The 11117-nt window shown below is 47.7% G+C and overlaps 1 long non-coding RNA gene across 2 annotated transcripts in view; it reads left to right on the top strand.

Annotated features, from left to right (window-relative positions):
* The first annotated feature begins 827 nt into the window (after window positions 1–827).
* The window catches only part of LOC135972951 (uncharacterized), a 41718-nt gene continuing 31428 nt past the window's right edge, over window positions 828–11117 (top strand). For both annotated transcript variants that reach the window (XR_010589566.1, XR_010589567.1), the window contains exon 1: window positions 828–1793. This is a non-coding gene — a long non-coding RNA (uncharacterized LOC135972951). The remainder of the gene's footprint in view (window positions 1794–11117) is intronic.

Genomic DNA, 11117 nt, shown 5'->3' with positions numbered 1-11117 from the left:
TACACGCCCGTGCTCACGGCCCCATGAAGGAGCCGCCAGCTGATATCCCCGGCGGGCCTCGGGACCAGAGTGGAATAGAGGCTGGCCCACCGGGGGTTCTCACCCTCGACAGGTGGCAGGAGGTCCCGCCACTTTGTATCGGGGCGGGACACGAGGGTGAGGAAGTGAAGAGTGTGGAGCACGAGCGTGTATAGATGTTTCCTTGGCGCGGTCAGGAAACGAACCGGCTGCAAGTCGTGCAGCCGGCTCATGGAGAAGGGGCGGGGGGGCCGATTGGGTCCACGGGGCAGGGGCTCGATGAAAAGGTCCGGAGGGCCAGGGGTGGAGGGTGGGCGGGGCGTGCCCTCGTGCAGGATCCGGTCGAGGCAAACCCGAGCAGCGGGCGGCAAAGCGGCCCTCACCTCCTGAAGTATGCGCTGGGGAGTACAAGACCTGGAGAGCCCCATGCGCCGAGCGAGCGTCAGGGGATCCAGCCAGTCTCCCCGGTCGTAGTCCAGGAGGTCTCCGACTCTAGTGACTTCTGCCAGGACCAACCTCTGGCGCGCCGCGGGGGACTCCGCCACCTGCACACGGAGCTGGGGATTGTGTAGCAGGGGCTCCGCAAGGAGATCTGCCCCCCCGGAGGCCGCCACGGACCTGGTCGCTGAGAACAGTTTCCAGGTCCGGAGGAGGTCCTGGTAGAAGACCGGCAGCCCGGAGAGGTCTCGCGGAAGACCTCTCGGATCGAGATAAAAGAGCTGCCCTCGTATTGGAGCCCTCGGAAGCGGCGCAGGAAGGCGTGCGCCAGTACGCTCCACGCCGGACTACCTGCACCATAAAGGAGCCTCTGCAGGGCCTGGAGGCGGAAGACATGGACCTGAGTGCGGAGGCACTTCAGGCCCTGCCCTCCCTCCTCCAGGGGCAGATGGAGAACCCCCGCAGAGACCCAGTGCAGTCCTGGCCAAAAGAATCTTCCCTGCTGTAGCGGGATGATCACCCCACTCCAGCCCTGGAAGGGTGAAAGCAGCCCTGGAAAGGGCTGCAGCAGAGTAAGAGGGATTAAGAACAGCTGGGGAAGCTGAGTGGGTAGCTTACCACAGCTGTGGCCAGCTTAATCAGGGCCCAGCTGGCCCTTATAAGAGGACTGGGGCCAAAAGCCACAGAGAGTGTCTCTCTCTAGCATTTTGAGAGGGATGGGTCTGGCTGCTGAGCAGGGTACCTAAAGTAGAACAGGGCTGGGAAAAGGCCAGAGGAGGTGGGGAGCTCTGGCCTGGAAAACCCCCAGGCTGCAGGCCTTGCTAAAGGCCGAGAAGGTACTGGGGTTGCAGAGGGGCAGCCCAAGGGTAGGCAAAGGCAGGTCCAAACCCTCCTTGCCGATGATGAGTGGCAATTACACTGCAATCTGCCCCAGTGAGCAGCAGTAGCCAAAGACTGAGGTGAGGTGGGGGTTAAGGGTTCCTTGGGGAGGGGAGACTCAGTGACACTGTGGGGTATTGCAGGGGGCAGAACCCTGAGGGAAGGGGCACTGGGGTCTGGGAGGGACACTGGGGCCAGCAGCAAGCGAGACATCGGCTGACAGAGGGCACTTCAAGGCTGGAAAAGCTAATTACCTGGACAACCAGCAGGAGGTGCCGCAGCAGTGAGTTGTCGCACCTTTACACCTGCTGCTGGAGTGAGATGCCGAGGAGAACCATGGCTGCCCCGAGGGCCTGCATGAGCTTCCTGAGACCCCTGCCACTCCCGATGCTGAGGAGCTGTTACTGCTACCCTTGGTGGTATATCCTGGGGAGATACAAGATGACTCCTGGGAGCAGGTATGCCCGGGAGGGAGTGTAGGAAGAAGCCTAGGGAAACTAGACAACAGTCTGGTTAAGAGCTGGCTTTATACAAGGTCAGCGTGTTGTGGGCGGATCCCTGCTGACCCAGTAGCGGACCACTCCGCTACTCTTAGGGTGCTGGGATGCGATGGAGCTGGGCAGGCCTGCGTCCCTCCCCCTGCCACCCCGCCCCTCGGGTGGTAGTACTCCCCGCCCTTAGGTCAGGAGGCCTGCATCAGCCTACAGTCTGCTGAGCTAGGACACTAGACTGTGACCCCTGCCTGAGCCTGCTACACTGTTTGGGTGCTTCACCCCAGCCTCAGCCCTAATGACTTCCTGCCCTGCCCTGACCGAGGGCTTGGGATCATAGACTGCGGGCGCTCCACCCTAACTGTAGGTCAGAACCTTGCGATTTGCTGCCCCACCCTACTTAAAGGCTACATGCATGAACTGCTATAGCTCTCCCTGACTGCAGGCCAGAGTCCTGGCTGTTTGCTGCCCCACCCTGTGTGCAGGGCCGGCACCAGCGCAGCAAGCAGGTGCTTGGGGCAGCACGTCCGGCTCTTCGGCGGCAGGTCCCTCAGTCCCTCTCGGAGGGAAGGACTTGCAGCCAAATTACCGCCGAAGAATGAAGCGGCGGCGGTAGAGCTGCCACCAATTGCGGCTTTTTTTTTTGGCTGCTTGGGGCAGCAAAAATGCTGGAGCCGGCCCTGCCTGCGTGAGAGCTGGGTTTATAACTTGCTACTGCTCTGTCCTGACCATGGGCTAGAACCCACGCTGTTTGCGGCCCCTCCTTACTTGAAGGCCGGGGCCTGTTGAGTACTGCTAATTCCCCCTCTTTGTTTTGAGCATCCTCTGACTGTGAGGATGCGTGGCCTCCCAGAGGTGGACACGAAGGGATGGCCATGACTGCCTACAGGCATGTTATAGTTGGGGCGTCCCCAGTGACCTCCAACATGCATATCTGAGAGAGGCCATCACTAACAGCACCAGCAAGATGGCCCTGTTCCTTTGACTGCTCTACCCTTTCACTTTTCCCTGGTCCTTCTCACTGCCTCATGGTCCAAGTCAGAGCTTCTGCTGGCCTCTCATCCTTTGTGACACATTTTACAAACTTTTCTCAAAAACCTGTTTTTATTCTTTTATTTAATCAGGATTTTGTTCTATGTAGTAATTTTCTTGTTTCTGAAAGTTTTCTGCAAGTCTGAGAACATGAGGATTTTTTTGTTTCTTAGGCTAGGTCTATACTACCCGCCTGAATCGGCGGGTAGAAATCGACCTCTCGGGGACGAAAAGGATACTTTAGCCAGGAAATATAGCACTGTTGAGAAAATATCTCAAGACTTTTATGTCAGCATGTTTAATTCTTGAAATGGCCTTAATGTTTAGTTTGAGGTTAGGACAAGGGTAAGTTATCTATAGGTCAAGTAGATTGTTTGCTTTTTAGTTGTGGAAACTTAAACTCTGATCCACAGAGACCAGTAATGAGCTGCTGTAGACAGGGAAAGTTCTTAGTTTCCTGTGCTCCAAAATCCCTCATTTTGAGTAAGCAAAATTTTTGAAATGTGTCTACAATGGAAGAAACTTTGGGCCACATTTTCCCCCTCCCCGAGATCATCCATGCAGGGGACAAGAAGCTCAGACTGCACAGATCAGCTTGCATAGTTTGCTAGGAATTTTTCCATAGGGGACCAGTTTTCTGCCATCCAACATCCCTGCACAAATAACCAGGGGCTCCACTGCCTTATCTCCTGTATCCACAGGTGACAGTAACTTAAAGGACTTACCGATTCGCCAGAGTCCTGAGCAGGGGGCATGGCCTCAGCTGGAAGAGACATGGCATCAACTTGAAGAGGCGGGGCCTTTAAATACCCAGGCCCTTTAAATCAAGATTTAAAGGCCCAGGGGCTCTGGCTGCAGCTGGGAGCCCCGAGGCCTTTAAATCACCCCCGGAGCTACCAGCTGCAGAGGTGACTGGGAGCCTCAGGGCTCGGGAGATTTAAAGGTCCCAGGGCTCCAGCCGCCACTACCACAGCAGAGCCCCGGCCCTTTAAATCACTGACAGAGCCCTGCGGGGATCCTCGGACCCTTTAAAGTGCCACCCGAGCCCTGCTGCTGGAGCCCCGGGCCCTTTAAATCACCAGCCTGGAGAAGCTGGTCCAGTCCGGCATGGCGTACTGTCTCGTGCTGGTATGCCGGACCGGACCGGCTTGCTTTCACCTCTGCCTGTATCAGTCTACAAGGCAAGAATTTCCACTGATTTCAGTGGAAGTTAGATATGGTCCCTGATATATAACCAATATCTCACAAACTGTTGCAGTTATACCAAATTCTTGCTTTTGAGATGAGAAGGCTGAAAGCCAAGAGCCTTCCAATGCCAGAGAATTGCAGTGGCAGTATATAGTTTAACGGCACATCTCAGTGCAGCTTTGAAATGTTTTAGGTTACAACTGTTAATGAATTCTTACCAGTTCCTCACCCTGTTGGAACAGGGTCGCTAGTTAATGATTCCTCCATGTTATAATGCCTTTTAAAATACTGTGTTTTAAACACTGTATAGTACTGACCCTACCACCTGTGCTGTACAGAGGAAGAGAGAGCAGGTGTTTATTTTATGAGTGACTGCTTTGTGCTGTCCTTGCCTCAAGGAGCTTACAATCCGAATCAAATGCAGAGCGTACAGTTCAAACATATGCTACTTGCACTGAAGATCCCAATTTCATACAATGAAGGTTTAAACCAAGCAGTGCAGTTTCTTTATTTAGATTTAACAATGGCAGGCCTCAAAAAAGAAGCAAACTTCATGGAGGGATCTGAAAGAGAGAAGATAGATACTTCAGGACAAAAAAAAAAATTATAAGGAATATCAACCTTTGTTTCAGGAAATAAGACAAACACTAACTTCTTGGGGTTAGGAGGAAACTTTCCTGAAGGAAAATTTCTTCTCCATCATTTCTTGGACCATCTTCTGAATCCTCTGATACCAATGGGCAGCAGTATTTGATTCGATAGACTAGTGGTCTGATTTGGTTTCCCAGTTCTTGTGTTCCTATGGGCCTGTCTTCATAGCAGTTATCTTTTGAGTGTTGCCCCAGTTCGAGTCCCATCCACACAGGAAAAAAAACATTACCTTGAGTGAGGTGGTGCATTTAACTGGAGGTGGCTGTCCATCAGGGCTCAGGGTTACAGCTCCAGTTAGCACAATTTGTAAGCCGCTAACATATCAGCTCTGTGGAGCTCAAGTGTTATTTCGCGGTGTGGCTGCTCTCAAGAGGTGTTAATCTGGCTATAGATAACTCACGTTAATTAGGGTAGTTAATCAGCACACACAGCATTCCACACAGAAACCTTTACATGGAAGAAGGTGTGAAGAGTGGGAGTTCTGTTGTGTGCTTAAAATTTATTAAGGTATAACTTAATCTTAATCCTGCTGATTGAAACTGACCCAGCCTGGCAGTCCCCCATTCAGTTTGGTGCGGAAGGGAGAAGGAAATGGTGATGTTTTAAGTCCTTGTGGTTGACCAAACTTGAAGCTATGGAATGTAACAATGTGGAGAATTGCTGAGTACTTTTTGTCAGAAACAGACATGATATGCAGGTCTGGTCTACTCATCCTCTTCCATAACTGCATCTGTTCTGGTGTGTAACATCTCCGTAAACAGTTATGCAAAAACTGAATCCTTGAAGAGCAAGTTATAATGCTCTGTTTAAAAGGTAAATTATAATACCTCTCACAAAATGCTTTCCAGTAGTAGATCACAAAGCACTTTACAAAGGAGGTCAGTGCTGTTGTCCCCATTTTATAGATCAGGAAACTGAGGCATAGGGAGGGGAAGTGATTTACCCAAGGTCACCCTGCAGGCCCGTGACAGACCTAGTCAGAGCATCTAGATCTCCTGAGTTACAAACCACTGTACTAGCCACTAGACGATACTGCCTCCCATTATTTTTAGGATCAGGAATGTTAAGCTCCAGAAATAGCCTTTAGCAGAACTGTTCACACACTATTACTCATCTTTTAAAGCAACAATGAAGCAAGCTTGATCAAAATACCATCTTTTTCCAGGAATGTGTGTGGCTGTCTGTGATAGCTGGAGCGGTGATATCTACTAGGTCACTCCAATTCTCGACTCTGGGAGCCAGCCTTATCCTGCTCTAGTCTGAGAACCCCCACTCCTGGGCTGTTCATGCACAGCCTCTAGCATGTAAGCTGCTCCTAGCTATGTGAGTGAGCACTTTCGGCCAGCCGCTGCTTGGATTGTGCAACCGAACGGCACTAGCCAATATCTCCAGTCCCAGACACAACCCTTGGAACCTCCGTCTTGCAGTCTCCAGTTAATGCTGCTGGATGCTGCAAGCTTATATGAGTTTGTCAGTTTAACAAAGGAATTGTTATGTACCAGGCTTGTTATCCCAAGGGGAGTCTCTGACACACTGCAAACCAAATACACTGCTTCAGGTAGAATAAACAAACAAATTTATTAACTACAAAAGATAGGTTTTAAGTGATTATAGGTCAAAGCACAAGAAGTCAGATTTGGTCAAATGAAATAAAACCAAAATGTATTCTAAGCTGATCTTAACACTTTCAGTGCCCTTACGGACTTAGATGCTTTTCACCACAGGCAGGCTGGTTGCCCTTGAGCCAGGCTTTCCCCTTTGATCAGCGTTTAAGTTGCTTGGTGGTGGTGTCTGTAGATGGAGGTGGGAGAGAGAGCGCATGCATGGCAAATGTCTCTTCCTTTTATCATGTCCTTTCTTCCCTCTTGGCTTTGCCCCCCCCTTCAGAGTCAGGTGAGCATTACCTCATCATAGTCCCAAACTCCCCAAGGGAAGGGGGGCGACACACTCGAAAGTACAACAGATCCTTTGTTGCTGCCTAGGCCAGTGTCCTTTGTTCCTGTGAGGCTGGGCTGGGTTTGTCCCATACATGCCTGATGAGGTGTGAACTGGCCCTCTGCTCCTGGAGAGTTTTTGCCTGGGCCTGTTTTAGGCCTCGAGGACACATTTTCAGCCTCATAACTATATACATGAAATTACAACCTATAACATTACTATACCAACAATGCTCAATGCATCGTGAGCCTTCTGAAGACAGCCGACATGACAAACTTTGCATTGGATACCAAACAATCATATTATAAGGATGAACATGGGGGGGTGCAAGGTGTCCCCCCAAGATACAGAGCATCACACTGTCTTACTGCATTTAACTGAATACAAAATAACTGTGATGTTTGTGTTTGTATTTATCAACAGCAGCGCAAGGGCACATTCTGGCCTCAGATAAGTATAAATTCAGAGTATCTTCACTGAGTATAGTGACATTCTTTCAGACTTACAGTGGTATAACTGAGAGCAGCATTTTGGCACAGAGAATTTTGAACCGCAAAGACATCCACTAATGAAGCTTAAAAAATGATGCTAAAATTGAATTTCCGTTAAGACTGGCTGTTCTCCTGTTACACCTAGCTATAGCTGCAGAATGTTGGAAAGCTACCCCATTAGTTGTCGCTTCAGAATTACTTCAAAAACGAAGTCCTGAGCCTCCAGGAACATCTTTCTAGCAACTGACTAATCTCTGCAGGTTGTTGGCGAGAGCTACATTAAATCAGTCTATTCTCAGGCATGGATGTTGCCAATGAAACTCCGAGAGATACATTTTGTGCAATCCTGTTAAAGAAACCTTATACATATAAAAGCATATCAAAGGATAGGATTTAAATATATAGTGTCTTTTGCAAAGCTGTCTCTGTCATTGATTCCTGCACTTCAATGAACACCATGCTAATACAACCAGTCCTGACCTCTGTCTGTTTTCAGCAATAGCAAGGCTTAAATTGCAATGCTCTGGTATTGTTAAAGTGCTCCAGCTCAGTGTCATTTCTGATAAGAAAATGTTTCTCCTCACAACTCCAGAAGAAATTTTAAAATCTGTCAAGTTTGTTTCCCTTCAACAGGAAGAAAACCACCTACCAAGAGAACAAAATATTCCTTAACATGTTCCTACCACCAGTCCGCCTCTCCGTCTTTGCTAACAGTGGCTAAGACATAAACGACTATTGTTGTATAACTGGGTGTACTTGAGTAGCATCTCTCATGTGAGTTACTCCTAGGGAAATTCTGTGCAAGTGCAGAATTAATGTCCTCTGCAGATTTTTTCCCCCTTGCAGAATAATTGATTCTGATGGAGAGGTGAATGGAAGCAGCAGTTACACTTTTCCCCCACCAGATGGCACCAGAGAGGGCAGCAGGCTCACAGGCCAGAACAGCCAGCCACAGAGTGGGAGGGGGCAGAGGCTGTCTTCTTCACAGTGCCCTGATCACAGGACCAGGTGAGGTGAAGGAGATATGGGATATGGAGAGGACAGGGGTGTCACACAGACAGGTACAGAAGGGCTAATGGGGAGACAGATTGGGAAAGAGGCAGGGGAGCCAGTGAGGAGACAGCATTGAGCCAGGAGCTGAATGGGAGTGGGGGTGCAGGGACACCTGGGGCAGGGCATGTATGCCTGACTGAATGGGAGCGGCTAGGAGTCAGCCAGGGTCTGCATGGGGGAGGCTCCCCAACTCACACTCCTTCCCCCCTGCCCCCCCCAAAACCCCCAACAACCCTCCAGGTTCACTCCCGGGGTCATTCCCAGCAATTACTTCCCTCTCCTTCAGCTCCTCTGTGACCCCTGACTCCCTCAAGTCTTTGCACTGCTTCTTAGGGGTGCAGGAAATAAATTTCTGTATTGTAATTTGAATGAATAGTTACTCAAAGTTCTGTATTAATGTGCCTAGTAAGAAATCTATTTGTCAAAAAACATGTCCTGAATCTTTTTTGTCGTCTGTATTGTTAGACATGGTTGCTGACAGGTATTTGAAACAAATTACCAAAATAATTTAAGGTGGTGTGATTATATTGTGTTTTGGCAATGTAAAGAATTTTGCAGAATTTGAAAATATTGTGTGCTGAATTTTTCATTTCTTGGTGCAGAATTCCACCCCCCAGAGTATGACTGTACAAATACATAGTAGGAAGTGATCCCTGTTGCAAAGAGCTTACATTCTAAATAGCAAGACAGACATGGTAGGAGAGGAAACAGAGGTACATTGAGGTTGTGACTTACCTGAGGTCACACAACTGGTCAGTGGCGAGTTAGGAATAGAACCCAGGATTCCTGACATGTAAGCCAGTGCTGTACCCACAAGACCTCACTGCCTGCTAACTGACATGGCTCCCTGGAAACTTACAACAACAACAAAAAGCTATAGATAAAACAATCCCCCAAAGCTGCTCCTAAAACTCAGTCTGGTATCTAGGAACATGAAAAACTAACCTAATACTGTATTTACTTACTCTAAAGTGAAAGTAGGCTTTAATAACCGTAAAGTGTGCTCTATCTTTTTTTAATCCCCTTTATGTTTCTTTACTCCCTTTTCTCTAATTTTCCATTTTCTCTGTTCTTCTTTCCTTTTTATTTTCTATCTTCTTTGTCTGCCTGACTCTTTACCATCTCTTTCCCTCTTCTAATGGGGCCCATCTTTCTCTCTAGTTTTCATACTGCTCCCATCCCTTCCCTTATCTTTTTCCTTTTCTTGGAGCTCCTGTCTTTTTCTCTATTCTATAATTCTTCTCTAACCTTCATTCTCCTCTTCCTCCCCCATTGCCCAATCTCACTTTATCTTCCCTGGGTCAGTCCCCAAAGTCATTCCTTTACCTCCTTTCCCCCCAATCACTCTGCACACCTGACAAGGGAGGGGATTTTGCCAAGACCCTCTGCCTTGAGGAGATCAATCTTAAAAATTCAACTTGCTGCATCTTTAGAGGTGAGTTTGAAAAGCTCCCTAACTGCAATGATGTCAGTGGGTCTCTGTCTCTTATGACCATTCCAGAGAGGTGCATTCTTTAAATTTTGTTTGAGTTAGAGATGTCAGCAACGGTTGCCAGGGAAACTTGACTTCTAAAATTACACTAGTAACACTTCCCATCAAATACCATATCAGATCTTCAGGAAATACACCAACAGCACAGGAATAGATTGAGAAAGCATCATAAAGTGCAAAACCAATGGATGTTTGGTATACAATATAAGAGAAAAGCCCTAAAACGTGGAGATAAAATTGGGTCCTCAGGCAGATAGTTGGGTCCAAACCTGCAACCTTGATTTAGGAAAGCAGTCAATTGAATTACAAACCAATGCTATTGTAATACTTGAGTGACATAATTGCTGTAACAGGATAATTATTGATACTCCCTATTTCATGTCCAGTAAATAAATACTTTTTTTAAAAATAGTAAGAAATAAACTGTTGTTCTCACCAGGTCATTCACCAAAGATGATCTCACTGCTAGAAACTAGGATGTTAAGCTATTTATAATGCATTCCCACACAAAATACTGACGTTAGGGTTGTAGACATGTCAATGGTTTGAGTGCATATCGACTTTCAAGAAAATTAAGAGTTAAAAATTATATTGTAGATGAAAAATCTAGGAAATGCAGAGCTAAGGCTGTACTTCACAAAAAGTTCCCCCAACTACTTTAATTCTACCCTACTGGTCTTGGCAGGAATCATCTTTTTGTTTTGTTTGTACAGCACCTAGCACAATACTTCCGGGTTCATGACTGTGGTAGGTGCTACTACAAGACAAATAATAAATTATAATAATTCCTACTTATCTGGATGCAAAGTGTCAAAAACATGTACCACCGAACACTGGTTTTACAATTGTTTACTTACATGGATGTCTCTGACACTAAAGGCTTGTCTTTCTGAGGAAAAAGTATATTTCAACACATTAGCTAAAACTAATCTTAGTGTAGCCAAGGAAACTGTAGTTTTAATATGTTTAGCTGGTTAAGGTCAACCATAGGATCCACCAGGGATTACCTCAATCAGCTAACATATTAAAATTACAGTTATCTTGTCTACACTCAGATTTAAACATAGGTTAACTAAAACATGATAAAATACATCTTTTTTTCCTCCCCGCCCTATTGTGGTCATAGCCCCAGTGTGATGACTTTGTACCACACTAACTTCTGCTATTTCATGTGAGTGCCCTAATAGCATGATTTGGACATATGAATATAGGCGCTGGCTTTTATTTTTCCCTAGGGGTGCTCCACACCCGCTCTGCCCTTGCTCCACCTCTTCCTGCCTCCGCTCTGCCCTCCCCCAAGCCCGATGGCACTGTCGATTAGTTAAACAGGGGTGCTACCAAACAGCTCAGCACCCACTATTTTTTTTCCCTGGGTGCTCCCCACAGCACCTATATGGAAGGACGCGGGGAACCTAAAACCCTACTAAAGCATGACACTTCACTGCACAT

Source organism: Chrysemys picta, chromosome 7 (assembly GCF_011386835.1).
Source record: "Chrysemys picta bellii isolate R12L10 chromosome 7, ASM1138683v2, whole genome shotgun sequence".
Taxonomy (NCBI): Eukaryota; Metazoa; Chordata; order Testudines; family Emydidae; genus Chrysemys; species Chrysemys picta.
The sequence above is the reverse complement of the archived record's forward strand: the minus strand, read 5'-3'. Positions and strand labels throughout refer to the sequence as shown.